Consider the following 17,509-nt stretch of genomic DNA (forward strand, 5'->3'; position numbering starts at 1 on the left):
CTTCCTGTCGTTATTAACTTGATTAAATGCAATTATCACAGAGGCTGCTTCAAAGAGCCTCTTGCACTCTTCCCTGCACAGCCCTCAGTTTGGGAAGGCAGTGTCGGATCCCAGAAAGGATGCAGCCTATTTTGTTTTTCCCTTTGTCTTTTTTTTGAAGGAGCAGGGTATTAGTGCTGCACCTGAGGCACAGAAGGGTGACCTCAGTACACTGTATACTTGCATTATCTGCCATATAGAAAAGAGGGGAAATGGAAGAGAAAATAGAATTTTTCTGGCTCTAGGGTCCCACTGACTAGGGTTTTCTGACTGAATTGTAAGTGATCTCAGGTTTGGATTTTAGACTCTTTTATGTGTTCCCACTGTGTGATAGGGCTTCCCTGGTGGCTCAGACAGTAAAGAAACTGCCTGTGATACTGGAGACCTAGGTTCGACCCCTGAGTTAGGAAGATCCTTTGGAGGAGGAAATGGCAACCCACTCCACTATTCTTGCCTGGAGAATTCCATGGACAGAGGGGCCTTGCGGACTATAGTCCATGGGATCAGAAAGAGTCAGATACAACCGAGTGACTAACACACACACTCTCTGTCATAAGGTTCAAGATCGTGTGTGACCTTGACATCTGGTAAAACTGCAAAGGCCTCACACGGCCCAACTGCAGGTCCCTCCCCGTCCCACCAGCTGTACCTCTATGGATGATTTGTTCCAGCCAAACCGTGCTCCTCATCACATGGACCAAGCCCAGGGCTCACTTCACCTTGAGTTGTGGGCTTTAGTTCTCTGCCCGGCTGGGGAATTATCCAAACAAGCCAATCACATCCTTTTGCGGCAACTAGGCTTCACCTCCCCATCTTGTTACTATAAAACCTGCCTCCTATGGCCTCTGCTTTCTCATTCTGTTCCTGAGTGCCACCCCCATGAGACCCTGTGTGGCATATGGTGTCTTCCCCTGGGCTGTGATTATACAGGACTGATGAACTGATGTAGATCTCAGTCATCTGTATTGGGATGTCATTCAGCCATTCCCACAGGCCCTAGGGTGGGAATCCTTCCCTGATTAACAGCTGAAGAGGTGATCACAATACACTGCACCTACTTGTTTTATTCTTGGCATATATTGAATATATTTCTACTTAACAATTACGTGTCCTGTTTCCGGTAATCTGCACAGAACAGGAAACTTTCCCATAACTTCATGACTATATCCTTGGTGTCTAGCACAGTGATTCCTGACACTAAACAGCGTTTAATAAATATTTGTTGAATAAGTGAATGAGTGAATTCTAAGGGCCCTTTCTGGGTAAGGATTACTGTATATGCTCTCTCTTTCCAGCTGTAAAGTTTTATTATTTCACAATGAAGCGTGTGAGCAGGGTGCAGAGTTGCATTCTACCTTCTTCCAACCTCAGAGGTATCCCAAGGAAGCCCATGGGAAGAATGGATCCTGAAGACATAACCTTCATCCCCTGTTCACAGCTTAGTGTCAGATTGATATACAATCTGCCTTTTGTTGAGGCAAACCTTGCCAAATGTTGCTGAAACTAGCAACCAGCTATATTTCATACCTTCTGAGACATCCTGGTCCATTTGCCTAATGAAGTTGAAAAGAATTTAGTGCCTGTCTCTCTCAATTTTGTTTTGCCTGGACTATTTCCCCAGTTCTTATATGTTCATGGAGAAAGCTGCTGTCGGCCAGACAGAGGGCAGGGGTGAGGTGGATTTCTTCCATGCCACTGTTTTTGTGACTTCTCTAGCTACCACTAGGCCAAGGTGCCATCCTCTTCTCCACATACTGTGATTAAATTAGTCAGCAGCCACAAAGATGGAGTCGTGGCAGGGAAATTTTGCAAAGCTTACAGAACTCTGTGATTTCCCTTTGATTGTTTCCGTGAAGACTTGAGCTTGAATCTGAATCTTTCAGATCATCAGATCTTACAGGTTAGGGCTTGGCATTTTGTGCATTCCTCACTTTACAATTTTTCTTTACCCATTGCTCTAGTCTAAGTCCCCCCATTTAAGCAGTTAAGCTCTCGTCTGATCGTCACTGGGGAGCCATTGCTGCACTGATCTCTTTGTTTCCTCTTCTGAACTCCCTATCATTTTTTATTGTTTTTCACATGTAGTACCATACAGTGTGTTAATTTTGTTCATTTTTGCTTTTGGAAGCCGAGGACTTTGAGACATTTTCTTTCCTTTCCAGAGTGCCTTATCAAGTGCTGTGTTCTGTTTTTATAATAGATTTTGTCAACGTTTGCTGCTTGATTGATAGCAGGAACCAAGTGGGTATGCCTCCACAAGGATGAGTGTCATTTATCAGGACAACAAAACTGGTGTCAGTTTGTCTGAGTTACACTAAATAGAGTCACAAGGCGTCCTGAGTTCTGTATGTTGGAGCAGTGAAGACACCATGATGAATTTTATGACAAGAGCAAGTTGACCACGCAGCTTCCCAGATGTTGCTAAACTCTGCTTTCACTGTTTTGTAGGGCTCGTGTTAATTGTGTCTTTCAGTGCTCCTGGAGGCAGTGACCCTAGAGTCATGGCTAATTCTTGTCATTTGCCCTTGCCCTGGATTTCTAATTTACTCCTGTGACATCACTTCTCTCACATATGAAAAGAGCCAGGCCTAGCAGTTGGAGCAATGGATTAGCATTTATATCGGGTGTGTGGTCACTGTTGCCCCAGGTAATAAGTAGGAAAGGAAAAGAGGAGTGGAAAGAAAGAATGAGCCCAGTTATTATTTTTAAAGTGTCTTGGTTTCCAGTAAGACAGTAGAATTTAAGGGAGTTTCCCTGCTGGCTACCCTAAGAACATCTGCTGTAGCATTCTTAGTGGGACTCTCTGTGAGAGTCCTGAACCTCATTAAAAGTGGCTTTGTTGCTTCACAGGAGGAAGGTGTAGCTCAGGTGGGTGTTAGCAGGGAGGTTTGTATGACCAAACCAACCTCAGCAACCGACACTAATTGGCTCCCCTGGGAAGTCCCAGAAGAAATTGTCAGCTGCAAAGACAGAGTTTTTGTTTATAGTTTGTAGTGCTTTCCCCTCTCCTGCTTTTCCCCCATCCCGGTCCAGACTGCCTCGTCTTCTTGCACAAATGACAAATGGTCAGCCCAAGGTATAAGAAATTAGAGAGTCGAAGCACATCTTACTTGATTCCAGCTGTGCTTTTGCTCCACTTTCCATCCTCCCAGGGTTATCTTTCAGGTGTGAGCAGATGTGAGCTCCTCCTGTCTTCCACCCTTCCCCTTACCACCACTATTCCTGTGAACCTGTGCCCTGTGGCATGGGAGGGATTTTCACCAAGGTTTAGCTGACAAAACTAGAAAGTATTGGTGAAAAATAAGTATACATTGTCAATGTATTTATTTATTTTTTAAGTTAATTTGTTTATTTTAATTGGAGGCTAATTACTTTACAATACTCTAGTGGTTTTTGCCAAACATCGACATGAATCCGCCATGGGTGTACATGTGTTCCCCATCCTGAATCCACCTCCCTCCCCATCCCATCCCTCAGGGTCATCCCAGTGTACCAGCCCTGAGCGCCCTGTCTCATGCATTAAACCTGGACTGGCGATCTGTTTCACATATGATAATATACATGTTTTAATGCTATTCTCTCAAGTCATCCCACCCTCGCCTTCTCCCACAGAGTCTGAAAGACTGTTCTTTACATCTGTGTCTCTTTTGCTGTCTCGCATATAGAGTCATCATTACCATCTTTCTAAATTCCATATATATGTGTTAGTATACTGTATTGGTGTTTATCTTTCTGACTTACTTTACTCTGTATAATAGGCTCCAGTGTCATCTACCTCATTAGAACTGATTCAAATGCATTTTTTTTAATGGCTGAGTAATATTCGATTGTGTATATGTATCACAGCTTTCTTATCCAATTGTCTACTGATAGACATCTAGGTTGCTTCTGTGTCCTAGCTATTGTAAACAGTGCTGTGATGAACATTGGGGTACACATATCTATTTCAATTCTGGTTTCCTCAGTGTGTATGCCCTGCAGTGGGATTGCTGCGTTGTATGGCAATTCTGTTTCCAGTTTTTTAAAGGAATCTCCGCACTGTTCTCCATAGTGGCTGTACTAGTTTGCATTCCCACCAACAGTGCAAGAAGGTTCCCTTTTCTCCACACCCTCTCCAGCATTTATTGTTTGTAGACTTTTGGATTGCAGCCATTCTGACTGGCGTGAGATGGTACCTCATGGTGGTTTTGATTCGCATTTCTTTGATAATGAGTGATGTTGAGCATCTTTTCATGTGTTTGTTAGCCATCTGTATGTCTTCTTTGGAGAGATGTCTGTTTAGTTCTTTGGCCCATTTTTTGATTGGGTTGTTTATTTTTCTGGAATTGAGCTGCAGGAGCTGCTTGTATATTTTTGAGATTAATTTTTTGTCACTTGCTTTGTTTGCTATTATTTTCTCCCATTCTGAAGGCTGTCTTTTCACCTTATAGTTTCCTTCGTTGTGCAAGAGCTTTTAAGTTTAATTAGGACCCATTTGTTTATTTTTGCTTTTATTTCCATTACTCTGGGAGGTGGGTCATGGAGGATCCTGCTGTGATTTATGTCAGAGAGTGTTTTGCCTATGTTCTCCTCTAGGAGTTTTATAGTTTCTGGTCTTACGTTTAGATCTTTAATCCATTTTGAGTTTGTGTATAGTGTTAGAACGTGTTCTAGTTTCATTCTTTTACAAGTAGTTGACCGGTTTTCCCAGCACCACTTGTTGAAGAGATTGTCTTTTCTCCATTGTATATTCTTGCCTCCTTTGTCAAAGATAAGGTGTCCATAGATGCATGGATTTATCTCTGGGCTTTCTATTTTGTTCCATTGATCTATAGTTCTGCCTTTGTGCCAGTACCATGCTGTCTTGATTACTGTAGCTTTGTAGTATAGTCTGAAGTCAGGCAGGTTGATTCCTCCAGTTCCATTCTCAAGATTGCTTTGGCAATGTATTTAGAAGGTGATTTCTGGTTTCTATAATGTGACCCCACTTACAAGTCATTTAAATTAGTTATTAGACCATGTGTTCTTTTCAGTTTTTGAGGAACCAACTCAGGTATTGGTGCTATCCATTCTACAATTGTTTCTGCATTCAATAATTCTACAAGTATGTTTCAGGCCATGGTGCAATCAATATTTTTTCTAAATCCAGGTGATAATAATCTTTCCGGGTAAGCGTGGCAAATCCTGTGGACTTTAGTGTATTTATCTTCTCCCTCTCTGTCATACACCGAGATGGAAGATTGTTGAGGAGACTACAGAGACTGGGTGGAGGTAGTTTCTCTGTGCCCGAATTACACAGACTGCACTGAAGTCCTGTCAGTCACATAATTATTGGACATAATTAGTGCCAAAAGGACGCAGGAAAGAGACAGTTCTTCTGGTGAATGTAATATAGGATGGAGTATTGGGGAACTTGAAAGACTAACAAACTGCAGAAATACTGTTTTTATCTGATTCATGCATACTTGGAGCTCAGGAAATTGTCAATTTCTTTTTTTCTTATGTAATTAAGAGGCTTTTCTTCTAGGTAGTGCTTATAGGATTATATTTTCATCTTGACCAATACTACTTGGTTTTTAAAAAAATCATTAAAATCTTTAAACTTGGACATTATCCTTAAGTTGTAAGTGTGAAACTTAGTTGATCTCCTGTTTCATGATGTGTAAAATTCATCTAGAGACCATCAGTGTTAATTCTGATACACCAAAAGCATACATATTTTAAATGGAGGGATTAGTGTTGGAGTTGTTTTACTTTGTTTTGCTTTAAAGTTATACTGAATAGAAAAGTAGTTAATTTAGTTACATGTTGAAACTCCTCTAAAGCCTTCTCAGAACCATTTCTTTTTAGCAGTAGATTTTCAAAGATATGTGGGACAGGATATATGGGAAAAAGGAGATTGTTTCCAACCTTCATGGTTTCTGATTTGGCGTAGAAAAATTGGTTCTGAAAAGTCCCAGTTTGGACCATTCATTAGAGCAACTCCTCTCTAATGTAGCCTGGCCAGTGATAGGTTCCTGTATTCATGCTGTTTCTATTTGATCAAGAAATGGGAATGGATGGATAAGCCAGACTGTATTTTAGCCATAATTTATACCCTTTTCTGGTATATCTTATGTTAAAAAATAAATCTTTCTAGGAAAGAAGTCAATGTAATAATCTGTTTCCAGTCTTCTTTCGTTTTCACATTTCCTCATAGGGAAGACAGAGATGCCAGTAAACAATAAAATGATCAAAAGGTTAGGCAAAGAAGTAGAATATAAGGCAGTCTCTGGGTAGCACACAAGGGAGCATGGCCAGCCTCTGACTCACAAGCTCTCTCAAAAGGTTGACAATGACTCTGAAATTTTATCAAGTCCATCTCTTTTCTTTAGGCAGAACTATTCTTATACATTTCTCAGTAGATGATAATCTATCCTATTTTTAAATGAGGCTTCCAATGTAGAGGGCACCAACTCCTAAGGGAACCCATTGTGCAGATGATTTTCAGAGAAGGATCCTGTTATTGTCAGGTTTTGTTCTTCATCCCCTCCATTGGGATGATCAGCTTTATAGAAACAGTTGTATCCATGAACCACCATTGTCTGTGGTCCTGGAAGAGACTGACAGCAAGAGGACATGCCTATCCTAAAGATCAATGGCTCCAGTCCCTTCAGCGTGTGACTAGTTTGTCTTCTCTCCTCTAGATGGAGAACAGAGGCTTTTCTATTTTAAATTCATATGGTAGTGTTGACTTACATTCACTTAGAGTGTCACCTTTTTTTTCCCCTCAACTATATGCATTGCTGGAATTTCCTTGCTCTGTGCTCAAATTGTGCTGGTTCCATTAGTCAATATCCAGAATATTTGATTTTTTAAAAATGTGATATTGACGTGTATGATCTATAGGACATCGGATGAATACCAGAATGACTTGGTGTCCTAGGATCCAATGCTGTTTCTGCCACAGCTACCAGTTTGACTTTGATTTACTATGTGTCTCTTAGCTTCAACTTATCACCATTAGCTGTGTGGCCAGATTAGAGCAGCTTTTCCCTGTGGGTTTTCCATGAAGTTTTAACAGATATAAGATTTTAAAAAATGGTCCCATTTTAAAAACAGGTGGTAGTGATGGTGGTGATGGTGGGGTGCACAAGAATAAATGAATATAAATAGATTTCTTTACTGAAATACTTGAGCCTTAAAAACAAGTACATTATAAATCTTCAAGAATATTTTTCTAAAGTTATCAAACTATGATTCCTTTTTCCCCTCTAATACTACCTTAAGGCCACCCAGTCTTAACTGGGCTTATCTGCAAAGCAGAAGTAGCCACTCTTTGCTTATTGCCCATTCTAGAAATGTAGTAAAACTGCCAGGAGAACATTTGAGACTCTATAAATAAGCCATAGAAAATAGTTGGCATGCTCCATGGTTTCCGTTTGCCTCGTGACCTATTTGAGGGCAGGGGCCTTTTCTTTGTCATCTTGTGTAAATAGGGCCTAATCTAGCATTTGACATTTCAAAGATATGTAACAAATGTGTTGAATGGAGTCAAACTGTTCATAAATGGAAGACACTTCCTTGAAAATTTTTGAGCTGTGTGTTATTATAAAGTGGATTTTTGAAATGGATGGGATTTTCAGGCAAGATAATATCTAAGATCAGAAATTTATGAGTTTCTTATGGTTATAAAGATAACAGAATAAAATTACTCATAGAGAATCACAGGGAGATTAAAGAACAGCAGAGGATGGCTTTTTGAGCAGTTGCTACTGGCTTCTTTCCTGAGTCTGGGTAACCTGTCCCATCAGCTTGAGTCTAGATTCTGCCTAAGAATGTGGATTTGTTAATTGGAGACATTCATCCAGATTACCAATGCATAAGGAAGGGACAAGACCCTATAAAATGTGCTTCATCTTTCATCTTGGATATTGCCACTGTGTACTTATGAATTTAATTCATTAAATTTATGCTGAGTTTATTTTTCTACATTGCTATTCCATCATTCTGTAGCGTTTCTTATGAGCTTTTGGAGAGCCTGAAATATGTCTAATATGCATTTATCCGTCTTTAATATCTGATGTTTTGTGATCATAGGAAGAACTCAATAAATATTTGCTGAAAAAAATAAATAGCTAAATATGATGGTTCTGACACTTCTCCAATTTAGCATCTGAAGTTAGAGATGGTAAATATAATGAGCTTCTATTTAACAGAAGTTAAATAAAATTTTGAAAGTGGGGAAAAATAGGAAAAAAAATACCTATAATTTTACTACCAAAGAATCATCACTGTCAAGACTTCTAATTATTTCCCTCTAGACATATTTTATGCAAAGGGAATTTTTATATACAATTGTAATCATGTGCTATATATAACTGTGTCCTGATTTTTTCACTTGCAGCTATTTAGTCGGTAAGCTGTGTCCAACTCTTTGCAAACCCATAGATTATAGCCCAGGCTTCTCTGTCCATGGGATTTTCCAGGCAGGAATACTGGAGGGAGTTGCCATTTCATTCTCCAGGGAATCTTACCCACCCAGGGATCAAACCCACAAATCAATCTGCCTGCTTTGCAGATTGTTTCTTTACCATTGGGCCACCTGGGAAGCCCATTTTTTTCACTTGAAACTATATAAAGTGTTTATAATCATTATATGCACTATTTTGTACATAAGAAATATTTCACAATAAAAATTTAAAAATTTTATAAGTCCCAGGTGACACAATTTTAACACAGAATTTTAAAATTGTTCCTGCATATTTTCTTAAATATTTATACTTTTATTATCCTATTTCTTATTAAGCTTCCCCTCTCATTTTATCTTTATTTATTCAGATAAATTTTATCTTTATCTTCAGAGGCTATATAAAAGGGCTGAATTAAATATTTTTGAACATGAAATTTTTTCCTGTTTATCCTTTGGGTATTTTTTAAGCATAATGTACCTATTGGCAAACTACTTTTCAGATGTTTGTGTCAGTATTTGCTATTTCTTTCTTTTTTTGAAAAGCTAAATTATTTATTATACAAAAAATGGTAAGACTTTAAAAATTATAAAAAAGAAAATCCTAAATCTCACCATGTGGCTTTTTCATTTCAGTGCCTTGCCAGAATTTGTATATTTGCATATGATGTTTACATAATTACATTTGTAAAGTATTTGCTATTTCTGATGGGTAGGAACATTCTAAATTCAATATAAATTCACCAGTAGTGAATTTTTTTTTTGCTTTGAAAAATACTGACTGATTTTATTGGAAAAATGGTTCCTGATTTTGTTTCATTTTGTGGTCTTATTAGTGAGGTCAAACCTTTTCATATATATATATGATTTATATATATATATATACATATATAATTTTTATTCTTTTATAAATTGCCAATTCGTGTCTGTCCGTTTATTTTTCCTACTGAATTGTATGAATGCTCCATTGTGTAGAGCATGCTGTCTTCTGCAGGTGCAGGCACACACCACTGCTTTAGGTGATACCAAGACAACAGTATGAACCCGAGCAATGCTGCCATCAAGATTGGCAGCCAGAGCAGGCTGTGCTGTGGACTGTTTTGTAATACAGTTAGTTACTAAATGGCCCCCTCTTTCTATTAGTTCAGCATTGCAAAAACCAGGCCTGGCTAGTGATGTGTGTGTGACAGACTTCATTTGCCCCTTCGTCTCAGTTATTATTAGAAAGGTCCAGAAATCGCCAGTCAACGGGAGGCCGTGGGCACCTTCTGCTTCTGCTGCTCTTGGAGGTCTGAAGTGTTGCAACCACTCAATGTGGTTTGCTCTTCACTGGAGCAAATTGCCAACAGCTTGTGTGACTCCTTAAGAGTAATGAGAATAAACCTCATTTTTGGAGAGGAGACAGAGTGTGTCTATATTCAGCAAACCACATCCCCCTGCTGCTGGGATTGCTTCTGACACTCCTCAGAGTTGAGGGGCCCTTATTGACGGAGAAATGTCCATTTTGTCTGAGGAGCTGCTGTGTTCTGTCAGCATCTGCTGGCAGTAATGCTTTCCCTCACATAGCTTCACTCCCCAAACCACTCGATGTGACGGAAGTTAATGTAAGTTTCCTGCAGTCTATTTCAGTCCCTTGTCATTTTATCAGGGAGCTAAATGCTAAATGCCTCCAGACACACTGTTAGCTTAGGACACCATTTACAACAAGATAGAAACTTTAAAAACTATATCGAGGCATGCAGGTCATAGTTTTAAAATAAATAGTAATTTTTTGTCTTAAAAAACTCAGAATTAGTTTGGGAACTGCTAAAGCTATGAAAATTGTCCTGTAACAAAGAAAAAAAAAAGTCTCCTTAAAAGTAAAGGTTTTGTGCAGAACTTCTAAGAAAAGGTGGAAATGATTTGAGGATAGTCTTGCCTCAATACTATTTTTGTCATTGTTTTTCCTCTTAAGATTGTACAGTGCCTCCTTAGTTGCACATAGGATTAAATTCAGTTTCTCCTTGGCCATCTTTTCTGTGTGAATTTTAGACTCTGTAGTATTGTTAAGTAATTTAAAATTCAACTTTTTTTGTTTCCACCCCAATGTGTGTTTTTCCCAAGCCCACTCCTTTCCCTGTCAGTGTGGGCACTGTTTCATACACCTGTGTCAGCTCACATCTACAAAATGTGTTGATCTATCAGGCCTCCCTGGTAGCTCAGACAGTAAAGAATTCACCTGCAGTGTGGGAGACCTGGGTTCGATCCCTGGTTGGGAAGATCCCCTGGAGGAGGGCATGACAACCCCCTCCAGTATTCTTGCCTGGAGAATCCCCATAGCCGGAGGAGCCTGGCAGGCTACAGTCCATAGGGTTGCAAGGAGTTGGACATGACTGAGTGACTAAGCACAGAACATCAGTCCTCTTGGTTATGAGTGTGTATTATTATATCCTTGAGGGGAGAGCCAGTTATATTTCTTTTATACTTTTCAATGTGTTGGCTAGAAAGTTTTTCATGTAATATGTATCTAGTAAATGTAGTTATTTGCCTAGCTTTTATTCTAAAACATTCATGAGATTCAAGTTGTGAGTACATTTCTGGGTGGTTGGGGACACATATGTTTAGGGCTACTGATTTCATATTTTAAATGCAACTATAATTTAAGCATTGTGAAATAAATTAGACTCAGATTTTTTGTCTGTCCTTTAATCTTTAAATAAGTGGTTTTAAAATACTTTAAAAAAAGATGTTTTTGAATTTCTGATGAGGCCATGTTAAAGATTTTTAAACTATAAACATAATGGACCAGTTGATGGTGAATTTGAGATAATATCCTTGATTGTATTGATTATGTTATTTTGGGAATCTACACGTAGTGTCAGTTTTGGCAGCAGTTTAGAATAGAGAGTATTCCTTTTTGCTAATTGGAGTGACAATTCGATGACATTAATTTCCTGGAGATTCCATGTAAGTTAGGCTTGGTAAAGATGCATAGAAGAAGTGCTCTAATGTTTATCCACTAGAATTAAATTCTGAGATTCCAAATGTAATACTGAAATCATGAACTTTTTCTTTGATGATATATGTGTCTAGACAGATGATGAGCTTGTTAAACATCAAGATTATAATTCAAAACGACATCATTAATTTAGAGAATTGTAAAAATATGTATAGAAGCAACGTTTGAGGAATCATTTGCTGAGGTTAGATTGTGATTGGAAGATCTTTTCGGACCCAAAAATAATTCAAAGCCAAAAGCAAGTTTATTCTTGAGAATTTGATAAAGAGCAAGTAACCGTGAATTTAAATTGCTTAAAACATATAACAGCCTTCTATGTTATAATTATGTTCATTTACAAATGAAGAAATTGAGGCTTAGAGAGAAGTGAGTTGCCTAGGTCACACAGCTAGTAAGCAATAGAGTCAGGACTGGAACCTACTTCTCATTGACTACAAAGACAAATATCTTGAGATACTGGAATGTTTTTTAGGAAATAGAAAATTAGTCATGAATAGTTATTGTGGCATACAAAAGAGAGACTCCTTGTGGATACTGAGTTGTTCCAATGAGTTACTATTGGTAAAGCTGAAATAAAGGTGCTCTTTCTAATCTCAACTGATATAGTTGAGATGGTCTGATGGGAAGGGTGATCATTGAACTTATAGAAAGGAATATGACACTGTCCCAAGGAAGCAAAATTTAAAGTCAGGTAGCAGTCCTCCCCTTTTAGAAAGTATTGGGACCATGCTGTTACTTTTCAGTAGATTTTTCATGCATAAAACAATGCTCATTAATCAACACTCATATTGTATATTAATAGCTGTATTAATTGAGCATTTACTATATGACAGGCACTACATTAAATGCTTAATGTATGTTTTCTCATTTAATTTCTTCAGTGACTCTGTGATGTAGATACCATTAATATTCACATTTCACAGGCTAGGAGCTTGAGATACAAATTAAATGATTTTTCAAACCACGTATCAGATTTTCAAACCATGAATCAGATTATGTCTAAGCATCATGATGACATGGTCTGTTTTTATTAACAACTGCTAATACTTCCTGCTTCTTGCACTGTAAAGAGTCTACTTAATTTTGCACTTGGCTTTTCCTAGATGATTTTGAAGCTCTAGTCAATTTGTGCTGCAGGATTACGTTAAAGGACACAAGGGAAACCCTGTATATTGTTACTAATTACTAGTATTTTTGGTTTAGTTGGAAAGACAGGTAAATTCTGGCAGCAGAGATGCTCTGGGAATCACTTCCTTTGCCTGTAAAATGAAATCAATAATGCTTCACCTGTTTAAAGATAGGAGCTGGACAGGATAACATTTTTGACTGAATATCCACAGAGTTATTCCCATTTGAGTTCTCTGGGGGAATGAGGATACTAACATGTATGAATGAGTATGAATGACCTCAGAAGCTTAATGATTTAATGAAGAGAAGTATTTTCTTGCCTCTCAGTGTAATACTGACATTTCTGGTTGAAGCTTGGACTCGTTTTCAAGTGATCTTAGATTAAGAACAAGGGCTTCATATTTAGTCTCCCACATAGCTTTCCTTTGAGAAACATCAGTCTTTACTTTGACAAGATTATGTTACGTTTTGTTTATCAACTCTGACTAAAATAAAATTTTAGGACTGTAGAAAGAAAAGTTGTATCAAAGATATACTCTTCCAAGAATCAAGGTTGATTGAGAATTCTTGTCAGAAGCATGAAAGATTCTAAAGGTGTAATATGTTGATGGCTTTGTTGAATTAGCAGTGTATCACACCATATAGTTCCCAGAGTGATTTATCATTGAGTCAGTTTCCGTTTACAGATTAATTTGGGACATATAGTTTGTGAAACATTGACAAATGCATTCTGAATTGTTATTTTCCATCAAGACATTTGGCTCCTTTTGATTTAATACCCTTGACTTCAGTACTAATTCTGAGCGTGTTAGAGATGAGCTTCTGTAAAGAAAAGTGAATAACATTAATTAAGATGGTATGACTTTTCTCCTCACAATAAATTCTTTTGCTAGAATGGGAATAATAATGTTTTCAATAAAAATGCCACCTGAGATTTTTCTTATGTTCTCATAAGAGAGCTCTTTACTGTAAAATTAAGACAGCCTCCTAACTCTGAAGCACCTTCAATTTATCAAAAAGGGCCAACCTAATGTTCCAAAGCAGACTCAATCCTTTTAGTGCATACCCATTTTAGGGCCAAGGGAAAAGCGTCTTGTTCTGCAGGAAAACATTTCTCAGCTAACTGTTATTTTAAATGCTTCCAGGAGACCACAGAGTAAGAGAGGAGACAACAACAACCCCTGGCATGCCGGGGGGATCAGTTGTTTTTTCATATTTGTGGAACCCTGTGTCAAGAGAGGAAACATCTAAAAATAAAATTCATTTACTCAGAATCTCTGGGGCAAGGTGCAAAGAGTCTGTGCTATAGGAGCCTAGATTAAAAATTAAATGGTTGAAACCTGGAGAGCAGATGTTATCAGCAGAACCATGGGTGCTTTCTGGATAAGGTTTTGCCATCTGATTAGTTTCCGTAAATTGGCTTTCGGCACTATTGTCCTTTGGCCTTTAGTTGCTGGTGAACCCATTTACTGGTGAGCTGTTTGTTTGGTAGTCCAGTGATTACTGGCCTTTCAAAGCATTGGCTTAATCCACCAGTGCTGTACCATCTCCAAAATTCAGTCTAGCCTGTTCATCACTAGTCAAGTTCCAAATGGTAGGAGTCAAAATCTTGCTCTAGTTCATCTATATGCTTTTAGCTTTTCCCCTAGAATGTGGCGTGGAATGGAAAATAGAGCCCAGGAGTGGTATAGACACTTTTAAAAATTTATTGATAAAGAGGATCCATGAGGAGGAAAAGGGGCCAGCCGGAAGGATTAGGTACAGTCCTGGGTATATTACTTTTCTTTCAGTTGATTCCTGCCCTCTTAGATACTGCTCCAACTGTCCACTTCTGTAGGACTCAAATCTCAAAACTGAGACTGAAAGCTGTACAATCCTGCATTTCTACATGTCTCATTGTCAGTCCAGAACCCTGCCATTACTACTACCATACTTTCACAAGCCTTTCAACTGTCTCTAAAACCCAGTGACTAGTTAACCATAGTTTCAAAGGCTCTCCTTTTTCAGTAGAACTTCAGCTATTTTGAAATATCATTAGAAAGAATATAACTAAACAAACTGAAATGGATCTGTAGCTTATGGTTGACCAAAAAAATATTGAAAAAGTAAGCTGTGGATTTAGGAGTATCAATTTTGCAAATTAGACTGGGATTATTTTTTTAAAAAGGTATTTAATTAATAAGTAAAAAAATGTATCTTTCTTTGTTTAAAAATTATGTTCATGCCATATTCTTCATCCCCCATACACTTCTTAAAAACTTTTTATTTTATATTAGAATACAGCCAATTAACAATTTTGTGATATTTTCAGGTGCACAACAACGGGACTCAGCCATACATATGCATGTATCCATTCTCCCCCAAATTCCCCTCCCATCCAGGCTGCCACATAACATTGAACAGAGTTCCCTGTGCTATACATTGCTGGTTATCCATTTTAAATATAGCCATGTGTACCGGTCCATCCCACACTCGCTAACTCCCTTTCCCCGATAAGTTCATTTTTCCCCCTGGCAACCATAAGTTCATTTTCTAAGTCTGTGATTCTGTTTCTATTTTGTAAATAAATTCTCTTTTATCACTCCTTTTTAGATTCTGCATGTACGTGGTGTCATAGAATATTTCTCTTTCTCTGTCTGACTTACCTCACTCAGTATACAATCTCTAGGCCCATCCATGTTGCTGCAAATGGCATTATTTCATTCTTTTTAATGGCTGAGTAATGCTCAATTGCATATACCACACTTTCTTTTCCATTCCTTTGGTTGTTTCCATATCTTGGCTCTTGTAAACAGTGTTGTGATGAACATTAGGATGCATGTATCCTTTTGGTGCCTGTTTTTCTCCAGATACATGCCCAAGAGTGGGACTGCAGGGTCATATGGTAGCTCTATTTTTAGTTTTTTATGGAACCTCCATAGTGTTCTCCACAGTGGCTGTGCGTGAGTGTGTGCTTAAGTCTCTTCAGTCATGTCTGACTCTTTGTGACTCTATGGACTGTAGCCCGCTAAGTTCCTCTGTCCGTGGGATTCTCCAGGCAAGAATACTGGATTGCCGTGCCCTCCCCGAGGGGATCTTCCTGACCCAGGGATCGAACCCGTGTTTCTTGTGTCTCCTGAGTTGGCAGGCGGGTTCCTTACCACTAGCGCCACCTGGGAAGTCATAGTGACTGTACCAATTTATATTCCCATCAACAGTGTAGGAGGGTTCCCTTCCCTCCACACCCTCTCAAGCATTTATTGTTTGTGGATTTCTTGATGACAGCCATTTTGACTGGTGTGAGGTGATACCTCACTGTAGTTTTGATTTGCATTTCTCTACCCCACCCCCATACATTTTTAGCCTTGTTATTCACCTAATCTCAAATTTTGAAAATAATCAGTTACTAGACTGAGGAGGTCCAGGAACACAGGGTCTTTTCTGTACAAATTTTGCTTCTTTGAGCCAAGCCAGACCCAGACTATTGCCTGCTTGGTGACACTCCTAGCCTGCCTCTAAAGATGCTTACCTTTACTGCTCAAAGACTGGGGGCCTGATACAGGTTCATCAGAAGAGCATGCTTTTATCTGGGATCAGCTTTCAAACTAAAAAACTTCCTCAGTATTGTTATATTATTTTCATAGTATTAGGAAAAGTGAACAAAAAGTTTTAATGGAAAAAATATCCATGCTGTGAAAAACTCTTAAAGTGGACTCCAATTTTCTGCAGAATCAATGTGTCTTATGATAAAATCAGTGTCTACAGAAAAGGAAGATTTTCAGTTACTGGGGTCAGAGAGTAAATGTAGAAACACTGTAAGAAACCTTGAAATTTTAGCAGAAGAGGATTTTCAGCAGCAAAATTCAAGGAAAGGCCTTTTAGTGGAATTTTTAATCATTACCTCAATTTTTTTTTACATTATCTGACATCTCGAGTGCTTTTGATAGCAGATTGAATTCAGGCTGTAATTTTCAGCCTTGGTAGTCTTAAATATCATCACTTCAGATCTACCTTAATTTTGTTCAAATACTAAGTGGTATAGTGTCTGTTTTATTTACAAGCAGAGGGAAAAACCAGGGTGATGAATGCATTTTGATTTCTGCCTTCTTGTTCTTTATCATTGTGAAAATGAAGATTTTTTAAACAAAAGTATGTCCAATTGCATTTTTGAAAAATACTTCTCAGAAAATAAGTTTTGAATATTCATTTTAATACTATTACTTATGACCCTATGTAGGCTCTGTGCTGTTAAATCTTCAGTGTGTGAGTCTTAGGGCTGAGTAATAACATTAGTGATATTTTAATGTCAGATCCTCTCCTTGGCAGGCTCTTTGTATGTTGCATGCAAACTGTATTTTAGGATTTTTTTTTTTTAAACTTAAGATATGTGGATCAATGATTTTTGACATGTTCTCTTGGACCAACTGGATTTTATAAACATTGTTATACTTTACCCTTGAATGATACATGACACAGAGAGACAGAAACTGGGTTTCTGTCCTCCATGACGACCTCGTATTGATCTTGCTCAGCTAATTACTTATTACTCTCCCTCAGTGTCCGATGGACTACGTGGAGCCCTCTGTGGGTATGAGGGGGAAGTGGGGCCAGAAGTTGCAAAAGTTGCATTAACATGCCCTGAAGCTGTGTGGTCAGCTTCTCCCTAAAGGGCTACAACCCCCTTAAGACAACTTCCTTTTCAGGGAGTTGTAAAGCATAGAAACTTCAGAGGAAGGGGCCCAGCTGCAGGGATACAGTCAGGAAGTTTTCTCACCCAGAGGAGTGACCTTGCGTCACTGTGGGCCATGAATGAATCTCCTGCTGTGGCTCAGGCTGAGTCCTCTCGTCAGTTACAGTCGCTGGGAAGAGACGCATGTTCATTTTCTGGTGGTGCTCCTTACAGAGTGAATGCCAGCTCCTCCTCAGTCAGGTATGGT

General features: G+C 38.5%; 1 protein-coding gene across 4 annotated transcripts in view; it reads left to right on the top strand.

Annotated features, from left to right (window-relative positions):
• Window positions 1–17,509, top strand: part of PDE4D (phosphodiesterase 4D) — a 1,582,769-nt gene that overhangs the window by 236,065 nt on the left and 1,329,195 nt on the right. The window contains exon 1 of one of the 4 annotated variants that reach the window (XM_042233628.2): window positions 17,300–17,502. The exons of the other annotated variants lie outside the window; for them this stretch is intronic. The gene's annotated coding sequence lies outside the window, so the exon portion shown is untranslated. Of the gene's footprint in view, window positions 1–17,299; window positions 17,503–17,509 lie in introns of those variants that run through there. 4 annotated transcript variants of the gene reach the window in all.

Source organism: Ovis aries, chromosome 16, assembly GCF_016772045.2.
Source record: "Ovis aries strain OAR_USU_Benz2616 breed Rambouillet chromosome 16, ARS-UI_Ramb_v3.0, whole genome shotgun sequence".
In the NCBI taxonomy this organism is placed as follows: Eukaryota; Metazoa; Chordata; class Mammalia; order Artiodactyla; family Bovidae; genus Ovis; species Ovis aries.